Here is a 26659-nt window from a genome sequence, read left to right as displayed (position 1 = left end):
CAATGGTTGCTTATATTTACTTTCCTCACATCTCCTGCCCTCCCCCAAACAACCACTAAGCCAAAATGTAATGGGGGGAGAGAGTGGTGCTGTCATCTGGCAATGAATTAGGGAGTGGGAGATGACATAGCCCCCTTCCCTGCCTTTTCCTGTGACCATCATTCAGTGGGCCACACTGACTTTCCTTTTTGTTGTTGTTAAATAAAGTAAGTGATGTAGTGAAACAGCAATGCACCTACATAGCATGGTACACATAATACTACCAATGTATCTCATTTACCTAAAATAGTACTGCATCACTATAAAAATAGATTAAAATAGTAGATGAAAATAGAGGGGGGGGTTTCTCTGTTGTCCCTTTCAATGCCAGAACCCACCAAATACAGCAAAGGACTGTCATCTCAGATGACACCTCCCAGAGCTCTATTTTGGTGTGGACTAACCATCCCCATAGATAAACTACAGAACAGATAAACTAGTAGGATTATAAATTGTGCCCCCCAAAAAATCTTAAAGGAGTGTGGCAGCTCTAAAAAAGGGGTGCAATGAAGTGCTCCAAGCCAAAACATGTGTGGATGCCCTAAATCAAACAGCATCAAAGTTGATCCAAATAGTGAGCTATTCTGCCAGTGTGGATGTCCACTCTACCATCACAGTACTTAGCAAGTAGCACTTAGCAGAACATGCCAAAACCTCAGGAAATCCTGACTCCCTGCTTTTGGGGAATACAGGAAATCAGAAAATGGTTCCTGACTTGGAATGGTCCTGGAATGGTCGTGTTTCCGCTTGCAATTAATGACAAGAAGATATGGTGACCTTTCAGGGGTCATTCTGAACACTGGTTGGTCCAAGCAGTGGCCACACATACCTAGGAGAGACATTTCTGGGCATTTAAATGGATCCACCATGCTGTTTAGCTTCTTCTTGGAGGGAGCTATTAGGGCAATGAACAGGAAATCCATAAAGGATTTTATGGAAGATATATGTTGCAAGCTTGGCTTGGGACCAGAGATCCAGCCTCTCAGGATTTGTCCATATAAGTGAGGCCCTTATCCTGTCACTATGCTGTGAATCCCCCCTACATGTGGACTGGGTGTAGAAGCATTGGTTGGCAAGTAGGTTCATTGGGGATTTTATCCTTGCCTATGCTGTGCTCGATATTATCAGTGTAACCATGTAAGTTATAGATATTTTTAAATTCTACCTCTGCTTCTTTGAATTGTTTGTTTACTCTCCTCTTTTTTCCTTATGCCTTTAGCTCCTGGAGTGCACTAACACTGATGGTAGGATAGATGCCCAGCAGCATCCTGGCATGGTGCATTATGTCCTAGGGATTTGCTGATGGCAGAAAGTTGAAAATTTCCTGACTGAAGGCTCTTCAACCAGCTTCAGGGAATTCTGCACTAATAGAAAATGAAAACTATTTAGTATTTAACCATAGGCTCCCCTATATTTTTTCCAGCTATGTTTTTGCTAGGAAAAAAATCCTGTAAAATAGCAACATGAACCTCTCATGAAAGATGTGTTAATTACAGTATTTGTTTATTGCTTTTATTTTTATTTTTTTGTTTCTTTACATTTGCCTTCATGAAGAATGCTGATCTGAAAAGACACACACATGCATCCAGGGTACTTTTACATCTGCCAGCTTATTTCCACATATATCTGCAAGCCATACTGGTCATATGAATTTAGGAAGCTACTTTATATGGAGTCAAACCTCTGGCCTACTTTGTCCAATATTATCAATAGTTATGGGCAGCAGCTCTCCAGGGTACAGGCGGGATTCTTGCCAAGCCCTACTTGGAAATATCGGTGTCAATACTAAACAAGCTCAGTTCTCCTTTGCTTTCTTTAGCCATGAAGTAGAAATACAGGAAGCCGCCTTAGAGTACGCTGAGAATTGAACCTCCTCCATGGAAAGCCTCTGCTCTACCCCTTCACTCCCTTCACCTGCCCCTGTCCATTCATACTACATAGTCCGCATGGAAGCACAAGGGCTCAGTAGTATCCCCGTCCCTCCCTCAAGGGCAATTGATCTTATAGGTTATAACTTTTCTGCTTTCTGGAACATTTGCCAGATTTTTGAGCGTGGGAGAAGCTGCTGCCAAATTCAAGAAGTTTGTTATCTTGATGGTGGTGGTGATGGGTAATCATTCCTGAGCAGGGACATAATAGCAGAGAGAAGCCCACATAGTGCTGCCAATTCTGAATGGCACCCTCAATGGGCCTGTTTTGGTATTTGACTCCCCTTGTGGACAGGGTCAACCTTACTGTTATGGAGAATAGTATCCTCAGGTGGGCAGACACTGAAAGGCAGGAAGAAGGTGGCTGAAGGGAAATCTGTGTGCAATGCATGGCATGTGCTCCCTGAATTAGCTTGCTTTTTTCAGGTGTGATGCAAAATTATGTCTCGCTGCCAGTGCTGAAATAAAATTCAACTGCTAGTTGGCTTTCTTCATAACATGGGAGAGGCAGCATCTTATTTTTCATCTCAGTTAGAAAAATGGCTTGGGCCAGACCTGGATGCAGATGATGATGGGAGCAGATTAGAGAGGAAACTGTCTCTCTCTCTCTCTTCTACTTCTGGAGAATCTGACAGGGAAAACCTTTACTTACCACATTGAATCAGGGCAGCTAGGTGTTGGATCTTTGCTCAGAAAATTGAATATTTATTGAAAAATATTGTGGCTTCTTCAACTTCTGTATCTCAGTTGCTTCTTGTCCCACACCACTGTCCACCTGGACATGCCCTTTGTTTCTGTGTACATCTCTGTTTCGTTGATTGCTGATATACAGTAACTGTATGTTGTGCATCCACATGGGAATTGTTACATACAGCACTGATGTTACCTGTCTGTCATGGGTTTGGAGGGAAAGTTCCATCCTATGGGGAGTGGAAGGCGGGACATCAGGAGGAGGGGCTGTACTGTATATATATGTGGAGCTTGTGTGGAGAAGCTGGGAGAAGCTGGGAGAAAAGCTGAGAGAAGAAGCTTGAGTGGGAGACTGTGTGTCAGACAGGGTACTACTGTGTGTCAGTCAGTACCAACCTGATAGGTTCAGGTGTCTGTATGGTTAGCCAGAACTGATAGGTTCAGGGTCTGTGCTTCAAGTTAAGTGTTCTGTGTGAACCAAACTGTGTGTATGTATGATTGAGACTAAGCCACGTTACTGTATCTTATTCACTTGATCCTTTTATTTTTCCCTGTGTGTTATTTAATAAACCTTGTTCTTTTATTTTTTAAAAATCCATCCCTGGTCTGTGTGACTTCTTATAGGGAATGGTTGGTGGCAGCTTAGTGAAACTGTGGCATATCCCAGTAGGTCTGGGTTTGTCACAGGAATAACAGCAGATTTACATCCTTGTAGATTTCAGTTGGGCTGAATTTTAAAATTCTGATCATGAAGTTCCCAGAGAAAAAACACATGACAAACATTTTGATAAGAGAACATAGATAATGGCAAGTATGTAGTTTTATCTCTTGGTAGGTAACCAGGGGCAAAAACTCTTCATTCAAGACCCTTCAGTCTTAACAATCTGATCAATTTGGTATACGCCTGCTGCATATCATGTATCCTATATTACTGGCATCAAGTTCCAGGCTCTCTTTAAAATACTGTAGCGGCTCATTACAATAGTGATTTTCCATCACCTACTAAGATGTAGAACAATTTATGAGATTGTCAAGTTCCAATTTGGTGTAGCAAATCGTTTTCATTTCTCATTATGGGCAAGCATTTTAAGGAGTCTTACTTCACTGTTCTTTCACCTCAGTATTAATTCATTTTGCGCAGTGTGAGGGAAAACATTGGAACAATTTTGAGGCAAAGAGCTCTGGCATTCACAGAGCTACTAGAATACTGTGGACGGTCACCATAGTGACCACATTTTTAAAAAAAAGGTAAAAGGAAGATACTGCACATTTGTCTTTGGTTAGAAACAGGTTGGTAGGAGATTTTCCCTGGAAGATACAGTATATCCAAATCTCAGGAACAGGATTACTTGTTGAGAATTCTCTGCCTTTTGGTGGTATTTCAGTTTCTCAATAGATAGGGTACTTTTGACAGTTTATGTACAAAATCCTCTGACAAGCAAAACAAGGACAGATATAATTGGTTATTGATTTGAAACATTGGGTGCCTTTGAAAACTCATGCATAAAAATCATCTATTGGGGACAACAGAAGGCACAATATTCAATATGCAAAAATGGCATTTTGGCAAAACTCTGTGAAACATCTTGCCTGCTTAAGTAGGCCAGGCATCCACTGGAACTTTAGCATTGCAAGTTTATTGTAGAATCAGTGGTTTTATAAGCAAGATTTAGGCATAACCTAATCCTAGACCCAGTGAGTGCAGGGGTGTATGGGTTGTTTCTATAGTGGAAAGAGGTTGCTGTGAAGTAATTTTTTCCAAACTGCTGTTCTTTAGGTGTGCTAGATTACGGTTCCCGTCATCTTCAGCCATTAAGGGAGGCTGGTGTACACAGTCTCGTTTTTTCCTCCTAGATTCATTCTGGAAATCAGCCTCTTTACAGTCATTAGTGTTGCTTACAGATCTGCTTCCCCACACCTTCCTTCCAGTCAAAGAGAAGAAAATCCATGGCATTTCTTTTGTTGGCTGCAGGAAAGTGATCTAGGAACAGCACTGCACTTGTGCGCTTGACAGTGAATTTGTTGTTGTTTGCCATCTAGTCAATTCTGTTTTTATGGCTATCCTATGAATTAATGACTTTCAAAAGGTCCAGTTTTAACAGCTCTGCTCAGTCCTTGCAAACTAAAGGTCATGACAGTGTGTAGCCTCATTCAAAATCCTCACAAAACGTCTGGGTATTGATCTGAAATTGATGTTTCCATTTTAGGTGCTACCTGTTGCAAGGTTTTAAATTTCTGATAAAATCCATTCTGCTACAAAATAGATGTACAGAGGAGAGGAGAATAGCTACAAGTTCCCTAGGGTCCACCCCTTTCTCATTAACTGGCACTTAAAATCTCAGTATCTCACCATGAGACATTTGTAGGAGAAAGAATTTTAAAAAAACATTTCTTTGCTTGAAGTTACAGATTTGTTTCTGCTTTCTTTAATACACATATACTTAGCAACTCCCTGAAGAGAGCAAGATCAAACAAAAAACTGACACCAACAGACCTAAGAGAGAGAAAGAAACACTCAGCAGAGATGTGGGTCTCTCTTTGAAATCAAAGACTGGAAGAAATTATTGGTTTGTGCTGGATAGATAGACAATCATCCCAGTCAAGAAAAGTACCTTCAAATCATTTCAACACTACTTACAGCTTTTAGTTAACTGACAATAAAAGGGAACACAACAATGCTGGTTAATAATTTATATATGTTCCAAGCTAGAGTTCAAAGACCCCCTTTTTCTATTCCACGTACCTTCCCTCTTCAGTTTTTGCAACGTATGGCAGTGGAATTCAACTGCCCTATTCATCTAACAGTAACAGTGGGGAAGTCACAAAAACTCCTCCTTCTCCCTATGCTTGCTGTGCTCCACTACTTTAAGGAATTTCCACCTTGTCCAGCTTACTTTCAGTACTAGCTCCAGGCTAGGAAAAAAATGCAGAAAGCAAAAGAGAATAGCAAGGTAAATCAGGAGAGAAGTTAGGTATGCTTTCATTTCTTCCCCCATGTATTTAATATGAATGGGCCAGACAGGTTGAGGGTTACCACCACCACATCCAGTTCAGCCTCTAGTTAATGAGACATGAAGATCTTTTCCCTCCGTAAGGCCCTATAATTTGCAAAGAATATACAGTGGTACCCTGCATAGTGACGATAATCCATTCCGAAAAAATCGTTGCTATGTGGATTCATCACTATGCGGGGCAAAAAAGCCCATAGGAATGCATTAAAACACGTTTAATGCGTTCCTGTGGGCAAAAAACTCACAGTTATGTGGAGATCCTCCATGCGGCTGCCATTTTCGCTGCCCGGCAAGTGAGGAAAGGGCATGAAAACACAGCGGGCGGCCATTTTCTTTACCCGGCAGCCATTTTGGAACTGCCGATCAGCTTTTGGAAAAACATCGTTATGCGATAATCTTTAAGCGAAACAGCTTACTGATCATCGCAAAGCGATGTTTTCCCATTTAAAACATCATTATGCGATCGCTTTTGTGATTGCAAAAACTCAATCGCTATGCGGATTCATTGTTAAACGAATCGCTTGTTAAGCGAGGCACCACTGTATCTGCACAAAAGCAGTGTCCTTTCCTCTTGAGATACAACGTGTGTGTACGTGTGTGCATGTGTGCGTGTGCACGCATACACACATACACATTTTTTTAAAAAAGATGCAAGCAACACATCCAATGTTTCAGATTCTACTAATGAACCACTGGCACTTACTGAAGGCATGTATGATAGCCAGCATGGTGTACCAGTTAGAATTGTTGAGACTCAAGTCCAAATCCCAGCTTCTGTGTTCTTAAAATCACTGGGTAAGCTGGGTCCAGTCAATAATGTTAGAACTATAGAGCTGGAAGGGATATTGTGGACTATCAAGTCCAGCCCCTCAAAGAGGCACAGTGGGGACTTGAACACCTAACCTGTGGCTCCACAGCCAGATACCTAAATCACTGAGCTGTCCAGCAGTTATCCTAATTTCATGCAAATTGTGCGATGTACACAGATTTTGCACAAAATGGGCAATCTTCACAAAATATTATTATCACCCTTTCCAGAACAGGATGAAAAGTCCTTTAATACTCCTTGTCAGCAAGAAGAATGTAGCTGTTCCTCATCCTTACTTGTGCGGATGAGACGAGGGAGGATATGATGTTTTAGTTTTGTGTCTTACCCAGTTTATTAGATTGTAACAACCAGGTGGCCACTCATCTAAATACTGGGATGGTGACACCACTCTCTTGCGTGTGTACATTAAAGTTCTTATGCATGGCACTAGGTATTTCTGCAACTCGGCATCCTGTACTGATTCAGACTGTTTACAAAGTGTCAATCAACCAACTTTGAAATAAACCCTTCAAAAGTCATGAGAATTGGTTATTATAGGCCATTTGATAGGGTTCTGAACTTGAAGCCGCTGAAGTGTTGAGGATCAGTAAAAGCTTTCTGCATTCAATCTGTCACAGTCAGCCAGCAGGCACCGTGTCATTGGTGTGGCACCTTGTTATTATTATTTTGCTTACCTACCCAAATTCATTTACTCTAGTCGATTTTTCTATTTGTTGAACATAGGTGCCACGCTTATTACAGAGGCTGCAAATTAATTCCCCTTGGATTTATAAAGCTCAATCAAAAGTGCATGTTCAATATGGATAGCTTTATACCAGCGTATTCTTTTAATTCTGGAAATAGCAAAATGTAGCTCTCCAGACATGGTTGGACTACAACTCCTATCAGCCCTAGCTAGAACAGCCAATGGTGATTCACACTGGGAGTTGCTGGAGGGTCTAATTTTCTCTGCCCCTGTTTTGTAAAGGTGTGCCTAGCATTCATTTGGGGAGGAAAAATAATTGTAAAATGCAATGATTCCTATATAAATGCCATATATGTGGTACTCAGTCCAATAGAGAATTTTGTTTGTTTCACATTTTAAAGCAAGGCTATGCAATTCACAACTCCTGGAATCATACTGGGTCCCCAAATGCAATTTGTGGTTAGAAGTCTGTAGATCTCTGAACCTGTTGTGCAAGTCACAAAACACAGAAACTGTCTGGAAAATGTAGGCATTAAGACAAGGAAAGGAAACCTCCATTAATTTTTTTTATCACTGGAAAAATATTTACAATATCTGTTGAGTTTGAAATATGGTCACAAACTTGCTTCCATTCTTAAAAATGTACAGAGAAATATATATGAATGGCCATGTGTCTGGATAGGATGGGAGGTTTGCAATTCATTGTAGACTTGTTTCAGAGCAAGCTTATCACTGGGAAAAGAGTACTAGGATGTGACTGAACTTTTCAGGTTCAATCATCCCTACATGTAATTCCGTGGCCAAAATTCTACTGGAGATTTACACACACGTAAGGGACATCACAGAAGTCAAAGTGACAAATTAACATACAAGGTACTATTTGCACTGCTCGGAGTGCCCATGTTTGCACAATTGGGTGAATGTCCAGGAACACAATCAGCACCTCATTCTTGACTGTTAATTTGCTATCAAGACTTACACAATTTCCCTTACACAAATGTAAATCACCAGTAGGATTCTGATCTATTTATCAGCCAAGTTTTGACAAAACGGATTCTGTGTTTCCATGCAATCCATGAGAAAATAAAACTGCATGAGTTTGATTTTAATAGATGCAGAGAAATGTAGGAAGTCATCCTTACTTTAATATATTCTGCTGTACTCTACTAGTATTTTGCCAGGAAGATGCTTTGATTTAACTTATTCCAATTTAATCCCTTTTAATAATTACTATGTTTAATTGTTTTTGATAGTGTTGTTTATTTGAGTTATGATTGTTTTAATAATGATCTGGCTTCCCTGCCCCACCTCCTCCTCTGGGTGTTGACTCTGAGTGGTGCCCACTGGAGGAGGTGCCCCAGGAAGTGCTGAAATCCCGATAAACATACTGGCACATCTCTAGTTTTATCATTTGTGCTTTTAAATTCCTTTTAAAGACTCCTCAGGTCCTTCTACAGGAAGAAACGGGGGGCATTCTATGACTTGTAATCCAAACTAATTAATTAAATGGTATCTATCAGGTTTAGGAGCTGTTCTGTCAATGTAACAGTCACATACCATCAGATCTGTTATAAAGTAAATACAAAACTGCTCAATTAAATAACTCTGTAGGAACCGATATATTTTATTGTATTTTTAAAAATTACAATAGGAGCAGGTCTGACCATAGCAGGAGTGCCCAGACATGCATGGTACAGAACCATGACAGACAGAGGGAATGCTGTAGATGTAGTATATCTTGACTTCAGCAAAGCTTTTGACAAAGTGTCCCATGATATCCTGATTACCAAGCTAACTAGGTGTGGGCTGGATAGATCAAGTATCCTAGAAGACAGAAACAAAATTCAAAATGACCTTGATAGGATGGAGCACTGGGCCGAAAGCAACAGAATGAAATTCAGCAGGGATAAATGCGAAGTACTGCACCTTAGAAAAAGAAACCAATTGCACAGTTACAAGATGAGGGATACCTGGCTCAGCAACACTATGAGCAAGAAGGATCTTGGAATTGTTGTAGATCACAAGCTAAATATGAGCCAAGAATGTGATGCAGCTACAAAAAGGGCCAGTGCTGTTTCTGTTGTTGTTGTATAGTCATTAAGTCGTGTCCGACTCTTCATGACCCCATGGACCAGAGCACGCCAGGCCCTCCTGTCTTTCACTGCCTCCCAGAGTGGGGTCAAATTAATGTTGGTAGCTTCAGTGACACTGTCCAATCATCTCGTCCTCTGTCGTCCTCTTCTCCTTTTGCCTTCACACTTTCCCAACATCAGGGTCTTTTCCAGGGAGACTTCTCTTCTCATGAGATGGCCAAAGTATTGAAGCCTCAGCTTCAGGATCTGTCCTTCCAGTGAGCACTCAGGGTTGATTTCCTTTAGAATTGATAGGTTTGTTCTCCTTGCAGCCCAGGGGATTCTCAAGAGTCTCCTCCAGAACCACAATTCAAAACCATCAATTCTTTAGCAGTCAACCTTCTTTATGGTCCAGCTCTCACTTCCATACATCGCTACTGGAAAAAAAAAACATAGCTTTCAATAATAATAATAATAATAATAATAATAATAATAATAATAATAATAATAATAATAATAATAATAATAATAATAATAATAATAATATTTTATTGTCATTGTAAGTATATTCACATACAACAAAATTCACAGACACCCAGAGACCAGACATATGCACACACATAAAATTCCCCAAACACTCCCCACCCACTAAAAGTCCCCACTCTTCAGACCTTTGTAGGCATGGTGATGTCTCTGCTTTTTAAGATGCTGTCAAGGTTTGTCATTGCTTTCCTCCCAAGAAGCAGGCGTCTTTTAATTTTGTGGCTGCTGTCCCCATCTACACTGATCATGGAGCCCAAGAAAGTAAAATATGTCACTGCCTCCATACCTTCCCCTTCTATTTGCCAGGAGGTGACAGGACCAGTGGCCACGATCCTGGTTTTTTTGATGTTGAGCTTCAGATCATTTTGGCACTCTCCTCTTTCACTCTTTTAAGAGGTTCTTTAATTCCTCCTCACTTTTTGCCATCAGAGTGGTATCATCTGCATATCTGAGGTTGTTGTTATTACTTTTGGCAATCTTAATTCCGTCTTGGGATTCATCCAGTCCTGCCTTTCGCATGATGTATTCTGCATATAAGTTAAATAAGCAGGGAGACAAGATACAGCTTTGTCGTACTCCTTTTCCAATTTTGAACCAATCAGCTGTTCCATATCCAGTTCTAACTGTTGCTTCCTTTCCCATATACAGATTTCTCAGGAGATGGTTAGGCACTCCCATTTCTTTAAGAACTTGCCATAGTTTGTTGTGGTCCACACAGTCAAAGGCTTTTGCGTAGCCAATGAAGCAGAAGTAGATATTTTTCTGAAATTCTCTGGCTTTCTCTATAATCCAGCGCATGTTAGCAATTTGGTCTCTAGTTCCTCTGCCCCTTCGAAATCCAGCTTGTACTTCTGGGAGTTCATGGTCCACGTACTGCTGAAGCCTACCTTGTAGGATTTTGAGCATAACCTTGCTAGCGTGTGATATGAGTGCAATTGTACAGTAGTTGGAGCATTCTTTGGCACTGCCCTTCTTTGGTATTGGGATGTAGACTGATCTTTTCCAATCTTCTGGCCACTGCTGAGTTTTCCAAACTTGATGGCATATTGAGTGTAGCATCTTTTGGGATTGGGATGTAGACTGATCTTTTCCAATCCTCTGGCCCCTGCTGAGTTTTCCAAATTCACTGGCATATTGAGTGTAGCACCTTAACTGTATCATCTTTTAAGATTTCAAATAGTTCAACTGGAATGCCATCACCTCTGCCGGCCTTGTTGTTAGCCATGCTTTCTAAGGCCCACTTGACTTCACTCTCCAGGATGTCTGGCTGAAGGTCAGCAACCACACTACAGTGGTGTGCTGCTTGATGACGATAATGCATTCCAGCAAAATTGCTGTTAAGCGAAATTGTCATCAAGCAAAAAAACCCCAAACCCCATTGAAATTGTCAGGATTTGGCGACAGGAAAATAGGCAGAGTTAATTGAAGACACTTACAAGTTCTTCTTCTTTAGCAAGACGGGTGTATTTACAATATTTACAAGTATATACACGCTGGCATCACTTCAGCATGGCAGGAAATCATTAAACAAACTGGCATAGAGGATAGCAGCAAGTGATAGAGAGAGAAGAGAAATCTATGAACACACTGTTCTCTTATATACATATACAAGGCTTCTTCAGTCCAATCATAGGACACATTACATCATCTTCTGCATCTGGGTGTCATCTCATCTTCAGACATTGCATCATCTTCTCAGCAGTCACAGTGACTCAGCAGTCACACATCTGTTCACAATGGCAGCTCATTAATAACACATTTATCCAGGTTCAGGCCTATAAAATTACAATATCCTGACAGAAATGCATTGAAAAGCCGTCAATGCATTCCAATAGGGGAAATACCTGATACTGCAGTGAAGATCCTCCATAGGGCGGCCATTTTCCACTCCCTGTCTTGCGAAATGAGATCAGCAAAACGGTGGGGAGCCATTTTGAGAGCTGCCGATCAGCTATTTTTAAATGTTGTAACATGAAGAATCGGTTCCCGAAGCAGGGAACCGATTATCATCAAGTGAAAAAACCCCATTTGAATCATCGTTTTGCAATAGCTATAGTGACAACGACGTTGTCAAGCGATTTCATCGTCTAACAGGGTAACTGTTAAGTGGGACACCACTTTATCTGGCTTGTCTGGGACATCCAGATCTTTCTGGTATAATTCCTTTGTGCATTCTTGCCACCTCTTCTTGATGTCTTCTGCTTCTGTGAGGTCCCTACCATTTTTGTCCTTTATCATATCCATCTTTTCATAAAATGTTCCTTTAATATCTCCAATATTTTGGACAGATCTCAGGTTTCTTCCTTTCTATTATTTTCCTCTATATCTTTGCACTGTTCATTTAAGAAGGCCCTCTTGTCTCTCCTTGATATTCTTTGGAAGTCTGCATTCCATTTTCTGTAACTTTCCCTATCTCCCTTGCATTTTGTCTCCCTTCTCTCCTCTGCTATTTCTAAGGCCTCACTGGACAGCCACTTTGCTTTCTTGCATTTCCTTTTCTTTGGAACGGTTTTTATTGGTGCCTCCTGTACAATGTTATGGGCCTCCGTCCAGATGCTAGTCCCTATCTATTCAGCACTGGTTAGACCCCACCTTGAGTATTGTGCCCAGTTCTGGACACCACACTTCAAGAAGGATGCTAACAAATTGAAACAAGTTCAGAGGAGGGTGACAAGAATGATAGGGGAGCTAAACAGTTTTTGCGTGTTAGTTGCTACACTTGCCTTGTTTTGTGACTTAAAACAAAAGACAAACAGAAACTACACATGCCATGCAGAAACAAATATTTGATTAACTATTTTCCTTTCATAGGTGGATAAATGGAGACATTAATCCATCATTTAATTAGTGTCAAAGTTGGTAGGATAAGTAAGTCTGCAAAAGTTTGTATTTGCATGTTAAAATAAGAATAACAATCAAACATGCTTTGTGCTCTCATGGTTTGTAACACCTGCATGTTCTAAACTGGAGAGAACTGGGCATGTTTAGCTCGAAGAAAAGAAGACTGAGGTATGGTAGTACAAATCCTGTGAGATAGTAGTCCCCTCTACTTGGCCCTGCTTAGGCTTCATCTAGAGTACTGTGTCCAGTTCCGGACACCACACTTTAAGAATGATGCCAACAAACTGGATCAAGTTCAGAGGAGGGCAACAAGGATGATTGGGGACTGGTAACAAAGCCGTATGAGGAAAGACTGAAAAAAACTGGGCATGTTTAGCTTGAGAAAAGAACACTGAGGGGAGATATGATAGTACTTTCAAATACTTGAAACATACTCATACAGAGGAGGGGCAGGATCTGCTCTTGATCATTCCAGAGTGCAAGGCATATTATAATGGGCTCAATTTACAGGAAGCCAGATTTCAGTTGAATATCAGAAAAAACTTCCAAATTTCCAGGAGTACAACTACTGAACCAATTACCTCAGGAGGTAGTGAGTACTCCCACACTAGAGGCATTCAAGAGAAAATTAGACAACAGTCAGGTCTGCTTTGATTTGGATTCCCGCATTGAACAGGAGACTAAATTTGATGGCCTTAGAGGCCCCTTCCAGCTCCATTATTTTATGTTTCTTTGATTCTAAACCTCAGTCCAAATGAGGGAAACAGAGATATTTCTGTAGAGAGATCCATTGCAAAAAATCCCCAACTATTTTTGCTTTTGCAGTTCTGAACACATTCAAAATGCATGCTGAACAAATCTAATAAAGCTGGGTTTATGTAACTATTAGTAGAGATATTCTCTACTTATATTTAATGACTTGACTACCTTTCTCCTTGCCCCCAGCAGAGACGGGAAAAGTCACATCTTTGGACTAAGGGCCACTGGCTAAGGTATTGTGGGGATGGAGTTCAAAATACTGTACCAATCTTTCTGGTGTGTGTAGGAAAACAACCTGAATCACCTATTCTGAGTATACAGGTCTTGGCAAAAGGATGCTTATTACAGAGCTGACACACATGTTCATGAAATGCAGTAAGAGGAACTGTAAGCCTATCCTTCTACATGCAATCACTGTTTAGCATCAGGACTGTGTCACATCTAATTTTTCTAGAATGAAAGGAGTGCAAAATACTTTTTGCAGAAGAATGGAGGAGAAACACTGAACTTTCTGAACTTGTTTATGCAGCTGATTATATTGTATTTTAAAATCTCAGATCTTAACATGTTCTGCATATGTATGACTTTTGATAAGTTCTTCAAATAGTTAACCTGAAATGACATTCTCTCCTGTCTATACCAAGCAATTTAGCATTTCCAGCACGGTGGTGACTGTGCTATATCTCTTCTGCCATATGTGTGTTGCAGATTAGGAGCTTCCCACACTAAAGAGTTGGCAACATGGTTTCACATCTGCATTTTTGAGTCAAGCATTCAGAGTCCTATGTCTGGTTACAGAAATTTGCCTGACTCTTGCACATTTACATTTTTAATATTTCAAGTTCTTTTCATCCTCAATAGGAAGAAACTCACAAATTTTGGGTAGATTCTTGTCTACCCAAATAAAAAATAAAATTATCATACATCCCCATCTGTGCATGGAAACAGCCAGGACCAAAATATGTTTCCAGCCTTTGCAGTTTTTATGCACAGAACAGTCTTATGCATTCAGCTTGAATGAGTTAAGCAGTTTGGCAAAACTCCATTGGCACAATGTAAAATCAAGGCAGCACTGGAGTACTTCCTATGCTGTGAATTGTGAGTACCATTAAGAATCTTGGGTAAATGTATTGATGCCAGTTTTACATTTCTTGTGTGTTCCTCATATGCTTTATCACAGAGTGAGGATGGATTGTTGGCCAATAAAACATAAATGCTAGAATTTACTAAAATTGCTTGGGCAGGCGTTCTATATTAAAAGATGAACCAGTGTTTCACCATATATAATAAACACAGTGTAAGACTTAAACGTTTGCATAGTTTATGGAATGTATTATTGCATGCCATCAAGACAATTCCAACCTATGGTGATCTTTTCCAGAGTTTTCAAGGTAATGAATACAGAGAAGGCGGGGTATCATTTCCTTCTTCTGAGGGGGCATCTTGGGACTGTGCAGCTTGCCCATGAGAACATAGGCTGGCACTTATTGGGGAAGTGAACTCTGAACCTCTGGCTCCACAGCCAGATACTTAAGCCACTGAGCTGTACAGCCACCTTGTACTATGAAAAATCAACTATTCCTGTTATTGAACAGCCCGAATATTCTTATTACTAGACTGCTTCAGACTGCATTGACTTTAAAGTTGTGAGAGAAGTTTCTGTCATGGTAAACTGACATTGTTAAATATATATTACGTTTTAGTGTAGCTTGCTATGCAGATTGTGATGGCTTGTTCTAATTGCTAACCATATCTACATTTTCCCAACTAAGTTCTTGGATCATGCAGAAACTGTTTGGATTTCTACACTCTCTCTTTTTTTTACCATGGCACCAGCCTTTAGGATTAACAGTTAGCTTCCTTTCCCTGCTTAGTAGGCACAAATCACAAAGTAGTTGAAAATGCTTGCAAATAATGAGAGACACATTAAAACATGTTGCCTCCTCAGCAATAAAAGTTATAATGCTCTCCTCCTCCTCATAGTTAATTAAATTTATAAAAAGTTACCTCTCTCCATCCAATGACTAAATGAATATTTTTCTACCCTCTTTAAAATGACTATATAATATCAGAAATGCGGGAAGCCTATTTTTAAGAAAGTACTGAAGCATGGAAAACCTCCATGTTGCACAATGATGCTAGACAATTGGTGGGAAAAAGAGAAAGAAAAGGAATGAATATGCTTAGATGCTTGATAGAAAACATCTGATGGTTGTAGTAGGTTTTCCGGACTGTTTGGCCATGTTCTGGAGGCTTTTCTTCCTAACTTTTCACCAGTCTCTGTGGCTGGCATCTTCTGAGGACAGGAGTTAAAACTCTCTGTGTTCTGGTGTAGTGTGTGGGATAATTGAATATTTGTAGCTGTGGGATTGGGTGATTATGGGGATCAGGGTGTTTTTTGTTATGGGTGTATTGTTGTGATAAGGGGGGAGATGATCTGTCACTGTGATGGATGGGTGTCATTATTTAGTGTTTTGTGTGCAGTGGTCACTGGTCCTTGTGGCTGGGTAGAGTTCATTGGCTTTTTTGCAGGATGTATTTTTCAGTGCTGGGAGCCAGGCTTTGTTGAGTTTTAGACTTTCTTCTGTTTTTGTTGAAGCTGTGCTGATGTTTGTGGATTTCAATGGCTTCCCTGTGTGGTCTAACATAATTATTGCTGGTGTTGTCTAGTACATCTGTGTTTTGACATAGGATTTCATGTCCAGCTTGTTTCAGGACATGTTCAGCTACTGCCGATTTTTCCCGTTGTTTTAGTCTGCAGTGTCTTTCATGTTCTTTGATTCTGGTGTGGATGCTGCGTTTTGTGGTCCCAATATATACCTGGTCACAACTGCAAGGTACCCAGTATACTCCTACAGAGGTGATGGGGTCCCTTTTGTCCTTTGCTGACCGTAATTTTTGTTGTATTTTTGTCGTGGATCTGAATATTGTTTGTAGGTTGTATTTTCTCAAAAGTTTCCCCATGCAGTCCGTGACCCCTATGATGTATGGCAGAAATACTTTATTTGTGGGTGGCTTTTTTTCCTCTTCAGTTTGGTGTTGTTTTCTTGGCTTGATGGCTCTTTTGATTTCATTCTTGGTATAGCCATTTGCCTGTAGGGCCCAATTCAGATGGTTGAATATATTCGTGAAGGCTTTCACGGCCAGGATCTAATGGTTGTTCTGGGTTTTTCGGGCTCTTTGGCCATGTTTTGAAGGTTGTTCTTCCTGACGTTTCACCAGTCTCTGTGGCTGGCATCTTCAGAGGACTTGCTGTTTGGTGCTGAGAAATTGAGCTTCACAGTTCCAATTTGCACAGTCTACCAGTATTTTGATTATGCCTCTTTTTTGCTGTGGTGGTTGGAGTTTTTGTGTAGGTACTGGTCTGTATGAGTGGGTTTTCTGTAGACCTTGTGTCCCAATAGGTCAGTTTTGCATATGACCATGACGGGAGTTGGCCCTCTATTTCTTTTTCCATGATGAATTGTATATTTGGGTCGATGCTATTGAGATGGTTTAGAAATTCTCCCAGTTTTTCTTCACCATGGCTCCAAATTGCGAAGGTGTCATCCGTGTAGCAGAACCAGACTGTGGTTGTGCAGGGTGCCGAAGCCAGGACCTGTTTTTCGAAATGTTTCGTGTAGATGTTTGCTATAACTGGGCTGAGGGGGATCCCCATGGCCAATCCATCTGTCTTCTTAGAAATTATTATCCCACTGAAAGTAGCTGATTGTTAGGCAATATTGGAAAAGGGCTTTGAAGTCTTCTGGAAAGATCTGCTAGATGAGAGTTAGAGTGTCCTTTATTGGTACCTTGGTGAATAGGGATGCTACATCAGAGCTGATCAGTCTGTTCCTGTGGTTGAGTTTTAGGGTGCTGATTTTGTTTATGAAATGTCCTGAGTCTTTGATGTAGGATGAGGTTTGACCAATGTGGGTCTTTAGGAGGGTGGCTAGGTATTTTACTAATTCATATGTTGGGGAGCCAATGGCACTTACAATGGGCCTGAGTGGGATTGAGTCTTTGTGGATTTTGGGGAATCCGTATAGTCTTGGTGTGAGAGCTTCTGTCTTGCAGATTAGTTGAAGAATGTTGGGGTGCAGGGAGGAACTCCTGATCAGCATGTTTATTTGTTTTGTGACTTCATTGGTTGGGTCCCATTTCAGTTTTCTGTAGGTGGCGAGGTCTAGAAGTTCCCTGATTTGGTCTTGTATTCTTCTGTTTGCATGATTACTGTGGTATTGCCTTTGTCTGCTGCCAGACAACACGCTACACCAGAACACAGACAAAGTTCTAACTCCTGTCCTCTGAAGATGCTGGCTACAGAGATTGGAGAAACATTAGGAAGAAAAACCTCCAGAACACGGCTGAACAGCCTGAAAAACCTACAACAACCATCTGATCTCGGCCATGAAAGCCTTCGAGAATACAGAAAATATTTGGTTTTAATATATTTTTGTGTTTCTGTCCCTCTACTCTGGAACTCTTTTCCTGAGTCCCTGAAAAGCATGATGTTACTGCAGAGATTCAGGAGGGCATAAATGGTATTTTGGTGGGACATCAAATGTTGTTAAATTGTTATTTTGCACTTTATATGTTGAAGCATTATGTGGTATAGTATTCTGAGATGCAGTGTATAAGTTGGAACTGTTTGGTGTTTGTGTAGTTAATTTAAGTGATGTTCTTATCATTTATTTGGTGAAGTATTTTGTAATTAGCTTATTTTTGTGTCTGTGTTATGATTGTTGAATTATGCTATGCACTGTTTTGATGTCTTTGGACAGAAGAGCAGTATAGAAATAAAATCAATAAATAAACAAATCTAAAGGTTCAGAATGCTGGGGGAAATATGTCATCTATGTTGTTGCAAATAATGGCAAAAGTCCCTTAGGAAATGAAAACCTATTAAAATTTGCTTGTGTGTAAATTCTGCTTCAACACCAGGTTCACAAAAAAGAAGAGGCATTGGAGATCATATTGCAAACATGCATTGGCTATTGGAGAGTACCAAAGAATTTCAGAAGAAAATAGATCTGTGCTTTATAGATTAAAGCAAAACCTTTAACTGTGTGAAGCATGAGAAACTATGGATTATTCTAAAAGAAATACATATGTTTCAACACCAGATTGTTCTGCTGTGTTGCCTCTCTTTCCAGTCCAACAAGCAATTCAATTGGGACTAGCAATAGATGTGTTCATTTTCTGCTGACCCCACTTCCATTGGATGACTCCCAAGAACAGTCTGTCTTTTAATCTTGTTTTTAGATTTAGCTACTAATTGTGCACCCTCACTCTCATGTATGAAGAAAATAACAACACAGTATGAAGAAAATAAAGAGATAATCTTTCTCAGATTATATGGCATGCACAACAAGATTATGCACTAAACCTGGACAAAGCAGGGAAATAGCTACAGGGATGCTAAGCAAAAGAGCAGCAATTAGAGATGGGGACGAATATAAAAACGGATCGTTTTTTCTGACGAATATAGCCAATTCGTTAAATATACTTTGATCCATATTTGTGGGTTCCAGAGACCCCCATGAATACGAAGGGATGAATATTTACCCGTTTTTATTTGTCCTTCATATTTAAAAAAAACACAACACTACTTTGCCTACCGGCAGCTGATCACCTGATCAGCAGCAGAAAGGCAGCCGCCACCCCACACATTCACCCAATACCACAGCCTACCCCCAATCCCTGCCTTTCCTTACCTTAGGCCCCACATCACCCCACCCCACCCCCCACCGACACCCTGTTACCTTAATCGCTGCTGTCAAGGTCTTCTGGCCTTGGAGCCACACATGCAAAAATGGAGACTGGCTGCCCTTTGCAAAGATGGTGGCTGCAGCTTCATTTAGGGAAGCTGCAGCTGCCATCTAAGGATTCTCTTAGCCTGCCTTAAGGGAATCCAGGCTGCCCTTTGCAAAGATGGCAGCTGCAGCATCCCTACCCTAAATGGAGCCACAGTCACCATCTTTGCAAAGGGCAGCCAGTCTCCCTTTTTATACGCTGTGGCTGTGAAGGCCTGATGGAGACCTCAACAGCAGCTATTAAGGTAAGGGGCTATTGGTGGGGGCTAAGGTAAGGAAAGGAAGGGGATGTGGTGATAGGCTGTTGGGGTGGCTAGGGATAGGCTGTTGTGTGGTGGGGTGGTTGCCTATCGGCTTCTGATCAGCTGATCGGCGGCTAGTAGGGAGAATGGGCTTCTGTCCCATGTGGTAAACTCTCCTGGGGAACTCTATTTGTGGGTGAATAACTCAGATGTCCAATATCCAATCTTCACCAAATTTGGCAGGCATGTTGGGGAAAGACATAGGAAGCTCTGTTGTGATTCTAGAGTCTAGGTACCTGGGGGGAGCTTTTCTGGGGATCCTCCTTGTGATCCAACATTCACAAAACTTTCAGGAGTTGTAGAAAATCGTCTGTGGAAGCTTCCCTGCAAATTAGGTGTCTCTAGGTGGTTGGCGGCCAGTGTTATAGCCATTTAAAGTGCAGATGAATTGACAGCAATTCGTTGATTTGTTGAATATTTGTATATTTGTATTTGTTGATCCGTTAACCTTGATGAATAATGGATCAAAACAAATTGCCATTTTTTAATTGTACCCATCTCTAGCAGTGACTAAGAGAATATCAGAGGCTTATCACAAGTGCCTTATGAAAGAGAAAAAATGTTTAGTCAATATGTCTGCACCTTAGCTCATGCTTATTGGTTAAAAGGAGATAAGGAAAAAATGAGGTAGAAATTATCATTTGGTAGTTACAAGGTGGGGAAAATGGAACAACTAAGAAGTCTGGAAGAACATATACTGGTCTTATGGGTGCTGGTGATATATGGTACATTTGAGGGCCAAATACATAGGCAGAAAGAAATTACAGTAGAAGGTCATAATTGGGTCATATTTGCATCAAATTAAGAGGAACACAAAGAACCTTGTTTTTAGGGCTGATCTCACCATGAACAGGGAATGTATTTGTTTCTTTATTTAGGCCAGTCCACTCACAGAATTTAGCCTCATAGGGAAGGGATGTGGTGGCCTGAGAGGTGGCACTTCTTTCTCCAACATTGGGTGTGGGAGAACTTGCACTGACACTGCTCACTTGCTACTTCACTTCCTTCCAAGACAGGGATACTTGGAAACTCACAACATCACAGGCTACAGTAATCTCTAATGTTCCACTTTGGTTGAAAATCTAGAGCAGCACCATCACTCTCAAAGAAAATAACCCAGCACACACAATGCTCTTAAGAGAACAGCAGATGAAAGAATGCAGGCCTCTTTCCTAATTTTTTTTAAATGTTGTTTGCTTTGAAAATATATGGAGATGTTTTTTATTCAACAACAACAGTCATCAATTCTTACATTGATGATCATTGTTTCTCAGTCTGACAGGAGTTCTTGATGAGCTGTCAGCCATAGCTAGTCATGGATTTTCAGACTGTTGTGGAATGAACACAAGCCACTTGATGGGGAAATGGCTGTAAATGCATGTGGAAGATGACATTTTGATAGCAGGGCAGAAAAGTGTTGACAGAAAATGCAGAGATGTACCAAAAGATTTGCTAGTTGCCACACCTGTTATACAAAGAAAGAGAATCAAACTTGCATGTCTCTTCAGTGCACCCTCCTAGATAAAGTTGTTCTATCTTATAGCTACTGAAATTCAAATGTAATCTGTATCATGAGGCGAAACTTTATGTACAGAGGAATTGGTCCTTATCTAATCAGTTGAATATTTCCTTCTTTTGTGCACAATATGAACCTTTGGAACTAGCTCCTTGGAATTGAATACAGAGCTTAAGAGTATTTATTTATTTTATTTATTTAAAATAGTTTTATCCTGCCTTTCTCTTAAAAAGAACTCAAGGGTAGATCTGTTTTCAAACCAGCATCTGACTTGTGCAGCAGAATCCTCTCTTTATTGGAAAATGTGGTTTCCCAAACTTGAAGCTAGAAGTGTATTTCCTCCGTAATCGTGGCACCTTTCATCATGAATGTTGTGGCATTGGAAAGAGAAAGGAGAATCACACAACATGGTGGTTCCTCAGGATATGACCTCTAGATACCATAAAGAGCCACAAGACAAGGAACCAAAGAGGCAGCTTCCTCCCAGAAATCATTTTCAGCAGGAAATGAAGGCTTAGAAGAAAGTCTTGTCTAGGTGATTGAAATGAAAGTATCTGCAGGTGTGTGTTTGTCAACTCCCAGAATTCTGTCTGGGGAGGTGGGTTTTTTGTGTTTTTTTGGAGAATTCAGAATAGAGATGGGTAAGAGCAGCTGGTTTGGCATGGTTTGTTTACCAGCCACACAACTAATCCATGGTTTGGTGCCATGCCCCATCTGGTGAGCACCCACTCAGATGCAGAGGAGGCATGGCAGGGAAGCCAGGACACTGACTCCAAGGGGGCACCCACTGGAGAGGGCAGGGGACCAAACCACAGATCAGCTATGCGGCCAGTAAAAAAACAGCATTGATCTAGTGGTTGCCCATCTCTAATTTGGAATCCAGATAAAAGAAATGGCACATTCCTAATATCTACCACACATACGCAAGTATTTTCTCTTTGAAGTGCTGCAGTGTTTTCCTTTAAACCAGATATACAAGTGTTTGCTGCATTTGTGCAACATATGCACAATTCCATATAAACCTAGATGTCTTGATCCTAAGCTTATACAAAGGTTGGCAAGTATGAGAAGTTGATTGGCTGAATGGATTGTGGACTGGGGAACTATAGAATCATAGAATAATTGAGTTGGAAGGGGCCTATAAGGCTATCAGGTCCAACCCCCTGCTCAATGAAGAATCCAAATCAAAGCAGATCTCACAGATGCTTGTCCAATTTTCTCTTGAATGCCTCCAGTGTTGGAATACTCACCTCCTCCCAAGGTAAGAAAATGACTACAGTAGGACCCCCATATCCACTGGGAATTGGTTTAAAGCTCCTCACAGTTACTGAAAACCATAGATAATAGTGAATGCTATATATATAGCATGATAAAAAGGGAAAACAATTTTTTTCACATATATTACCAGAATTTGCCACTACAAAGTGCCAGAGACCATGTTATGTATTCTTAACTAACAAGTATTCACATCATAGTCTCTTGATCCCTGAAATATTGTATTTGATATAATCTTTTGTGGATTGCAATTTTGTTTTTCAGGTGGAATCCACAAAAGTTGATGACAAACACAACTAGCTAGCTTTTAAAATGTTATGAGACTATGGCTGAAATCCTGTTGCTTTGTTACGTATGAAGAAAGCAAATAGTATAATATTCAGTCATTTTTAGCTGACAATTAATCCTGGCATTTAATGAGTCCTCACTGAGATTCTTCAGTTTGTGTCAAGCTAACAGGCACCACAAGAGTGACTTGTTAGTTGCCAGCTAGAAGCAACTGAATGGTATGTCACTTGTCTTTCTGCAAGCATATCAAAACAACAGAAATCCGGTCTTGTTTTTCCTGTGCTTTTTGTATCTCACTACACAACCAAATAGTTCTAGTTTTTGCACTTTACATGTTTTCTGATTTCTTAGTCTTTATTCATTCTGTTTATTATTTCTTTGACCTTACCCATACACCAATAAAATTTGTAGGTGTCAAGGCTATAGACGATACTTATGTTGTTGTTATGTGCCATCAAGTGATCTCAGATCTATGGGGAATGAGTGATCTCTAAAATGTCCTGTTCTCAACAGCCATGCTCAGCTCCTGTAAACTCAAGACTGTGTCTTCCTTTATGGAGTCCATTATTTTGCCTTCCTCTTTTCCTGCTGCCTTCAACTTTTCCCAGCATTATTGTCTTTTCTAGCAAATATTTCCTTTTCATGATGTGTCCAAAGTAGGACAACCTCCGTTTCAACATTTTTGCCTTCAGACACAGTTCCGGCTTGATTTGATCTAGGACCCACTTGTTTGTCTTTCCAGAAGTCTGTGTATCTGCAAGGCTCTGCTCCAGCATCACATTTCAAACAAATCAATTTTTCCCTGTCCACTTTCTTATCCGTTACATACGTTCATATGTAACAAACAACTTTCCTCCAATAAGCCCAAGGCAAAATGTATGGCTGTCTCCTATTCCACTTATCCCCAACAGCCCTGTGTGGTTGATCAGTTTGAGAAAGAGTGATTTGCCCATGATTACTCAGTATCATGGTTTCAGGGCAACTTTACCCAGCATTATTGTTTTTTCCAGAAAATATTTCCTTTTCATAATGTGCCCTAAGTATGACAGTTTCAGCTTCATCATTTCTGTTGCCAGAGAAAGTTCAGGCTTGATTTGATCTAGGACACAGTTGCTTGTCTTTCCGGTAGTCCAGGATAGCTGCAAAGTTCTCTTCCAGCACCATATTTCAAATGAATCAATTTTCTGTCTGTCCACTATCTTATTTGTTACTTTCTTCACTGTCCAGCTTTAACATTTATACATAGTAACTGGGAACACAATAATGTGAATGATGTTAGCCTTGGTCTCTGGTGACACTTTCTTACACTTGATGATCTTTACTAATTCCTTCATTGCTGTCCTTTAAAGTCTCTGTCTTCTGTTTTCTTGGCTGGAGTTTCCATTTGAATTGAATTGATCCAAAATATACAGACTTTAACAATTCCTGTTTCGTCATTGTCAATGTTAAAGTAGTGTAATTCTTCAGTAACTATGATTTTTATCTTCTTAATGCTCAACTGCAGTCCTGCTTCAGCATGTTCTTCTTTCACTTTCATTAGAAGCACTTTCATTGGCGCAGGATAATGCCATTGAAAGCTTGGACTGTTTAAACAATGAATTGAGACTACTGGAAACTCTTGAGCTGTTTACACAAACTAGTCACTTGTCTCTAGGTCATTTCCCAACAATTAAGATATAACTAAGTTACATTATGATTTTAACCTTTAAAAGGATAAATTTACTCCTTTGGTGGTGTAAAGGTAATTTTTTTCATTACTTTTTACATTTATGGGGAAAAGTATATCCCACATTTCAAATGGTACCTAATGCTCAGTTGCGGTGGTTGAGGTGATGACAAGGTAGATAGGAAGGAAACGTGCTTTGTGTCATGGGCCTGTGGCTTGTAGCTTTCGGAATTTTAAAGACGTACAGTGGGGTCTCTACTTAAGAACTTAATCCGTATTGGAAGGTGGTTCTCAAGTTGAAAAGTTCTTATGTTGAATCTGCATTTCCCATAGGAATGCATTGAAAACCATTTAATCCGTATCTGCTCTTTTCTGTCCATAGAAACTACAGTGGAACCTCTACTTAAGAACTTAATGCGTTTTGGAATGGTGTTCTTAAGTTGAAATGTTCTTAAGTTGAAGCAAAATTTCCCATAGGAATGGACTGAAAACCAATTAATCCGTTCTGGCTGTTTTTTTGTTATGTAGAGGTGCATTTGTACATTAACCAAAGCTGGTTAATATGTACTCTACCACTATGGGGAGAATTTTTTTTTAACCTAAGATGACCTAAGGTTAAAAAAAGAGCAGGAAAGGTTTTTTTTCCCCTGTTCTTATCCTGGATTTCTGTTCTCAAGTAGAAGCAAAATTTAGCAAATGGAGCTGTTCTTAAGTTGGATTGTTCTTAAGTAGGGACGTTCTTAAGTAGAGACCCCACTGTAACTGGAATTAATATTTTAATGTGACTATTAGTAACAGATTTGAAAAAAATATTTTCAAAAATGCAAAACTAAAAAATTACTCTTTTAAAAAAATTGCAGTTGTAATGGAATTATTTACTGCATTTGGTATGCCTGATGAACTGAGCTGCATTCCAATAAAACTGAGGACAAATAAAACTTTTCCCCCCAACAGACTTGATACAGTTGCCATCTTCAGAATTACTAGTGGAGGGGCTAGGTGCTATAATTGCAATTAACTTCTTTTTTTTTGGAAGTACTTTCAACCCTCTCACTGTAATATACTTGTTGTGTGTACTGTCAGTGTGAGGGGATGGTTTGTGTAGTGCGTATGATATGTTTCTTGATGAAAAATAATCTGCTACTGAAATTTTGGAAGAGGCAGCAGTGTTAGTCTGTGCAAGCATATCAAGCAAAATCCAAAGAAACAAAACAAAGACAAAACAAAGTGGCACCTTAAAGACTAACCATTATATTTTAATGTAAGCTGTCGTGGACACTTCCGCTTTGTCAGACATAAAGAAAGAGAAATGTTTCTTGATGGTGCAGAGAGGGAAGGCTTTGCTGCATGTCATGGCCACATAAAGGAAGCCGTTTTGGTGGCCACTAGGGACTTGCAGAACGGAGTGTCTTCTGGCACAGTTGAGGAGGCACAGATCAGAGTCACAATGCTTGGAAGTGACAGTGGTGGCATTTCCTCTTCTCCTTTTGCTTCACTTTGATTGTCAGCAAGGCAGAAGATTCTGCCAGGCTACCCAGAGGGTATGCTGGAAGGCATCATTTGGCCTTCAAAAATCCTCAGAGTGGTCTTTGAGGGGGAAAAGGTCTTGAACTGAATGTCTCCAGAGATGGGAGATTCTCTGAGCTCCCTTTCCATTATCTGCGGCACTTCTGAATGCCATATGCTTAGGAGGAGAACCTAACAGAAGGAACTGCAACGGATGCTGTAATGACACTGAATTGTTTTTGTGCTTTTAAACCTGGGAACAGATTCTTTAAGTAACATTACTGTGTTGCATTATCCTAGCTGTATTGATGCTGTGCTATCTTTATGGTAGCACATAACTGAGGGAGGGGAGGTTGCAAAGTTTTTTTTCTGCTCAGTTTATCCTCTGCTTTTGATATTAAAAATGTAATGAGAGCTCAGGACTCAAGACCATCTTAATCTGACCCCTTCCTTTTCACAGCCCAATCTGGGTCTATTTCTTATCATAAACTATCTTTTCTACATGGTTTGGACCTGTTGGAGTTTTATTTGCAACCTCACATGCAGTCTGGGATAGAATTTTCTGGGCTGGAGTGATTGTCTGCCTATCCAGAACTAACCAGCTGTTACTTCCAGCTTTTGAACTAAGAGAACCCAACCTCTCAACTGAGTGTTCTCCTCTTTTGTTGGTGGAAACTGTTTGTTGCTGTTGATCTGTTTGGTTGGTTACTAGTATGTGTGCAGTAAAGAAAGCCGTATACACAAGTCTGTAATTTCAAATAACTGTAATTTTTAAAATTCTCTCTCCTACAAATGTCTCAGAGTGGCTTATTGAGACATTAAGTGCCAATTAATGACAAAGCATATGGATAAGGAAATTACTTTTCCCTTCCCCATCACTGTAGATCCCTTTTTGGGATAACGTGATTTAGAGG

General features: G+C 40.2%; 1 long non-coding RNA gene across 3 annotated transcripts in view; it reads left to right on the top strand.

Moving 5' to 3' along the window:
- The window catches only part of LOC140705716 (uncharacterized), a 452706-nt gene that overhangs the window by 99860 nt on the left and 326187 nt on the right, over positions 1-26659 (top strand). The gene's annotated exons all lie outside the window — the stretch shown is intronic.

The sequence above is a fragment of the Pogona vitticeps genome, chromosome 3 (assembly GCF_051106095.1).
Source record: "Pogona vitticeps strain Pit_001003342236 chromosome 3, PviZW2.1, whole genome shotgun sequence".
NCBI lineage: Eukaryota > Metazoa > Chordata > Lepidosauria > Squamata > Agamidae > Pogona > Pogona vitticeps.
Note: the sequence above shows the minus strand (reverse complement) of the source record. Positions and strands in the feature narration are given on the sequence as shown.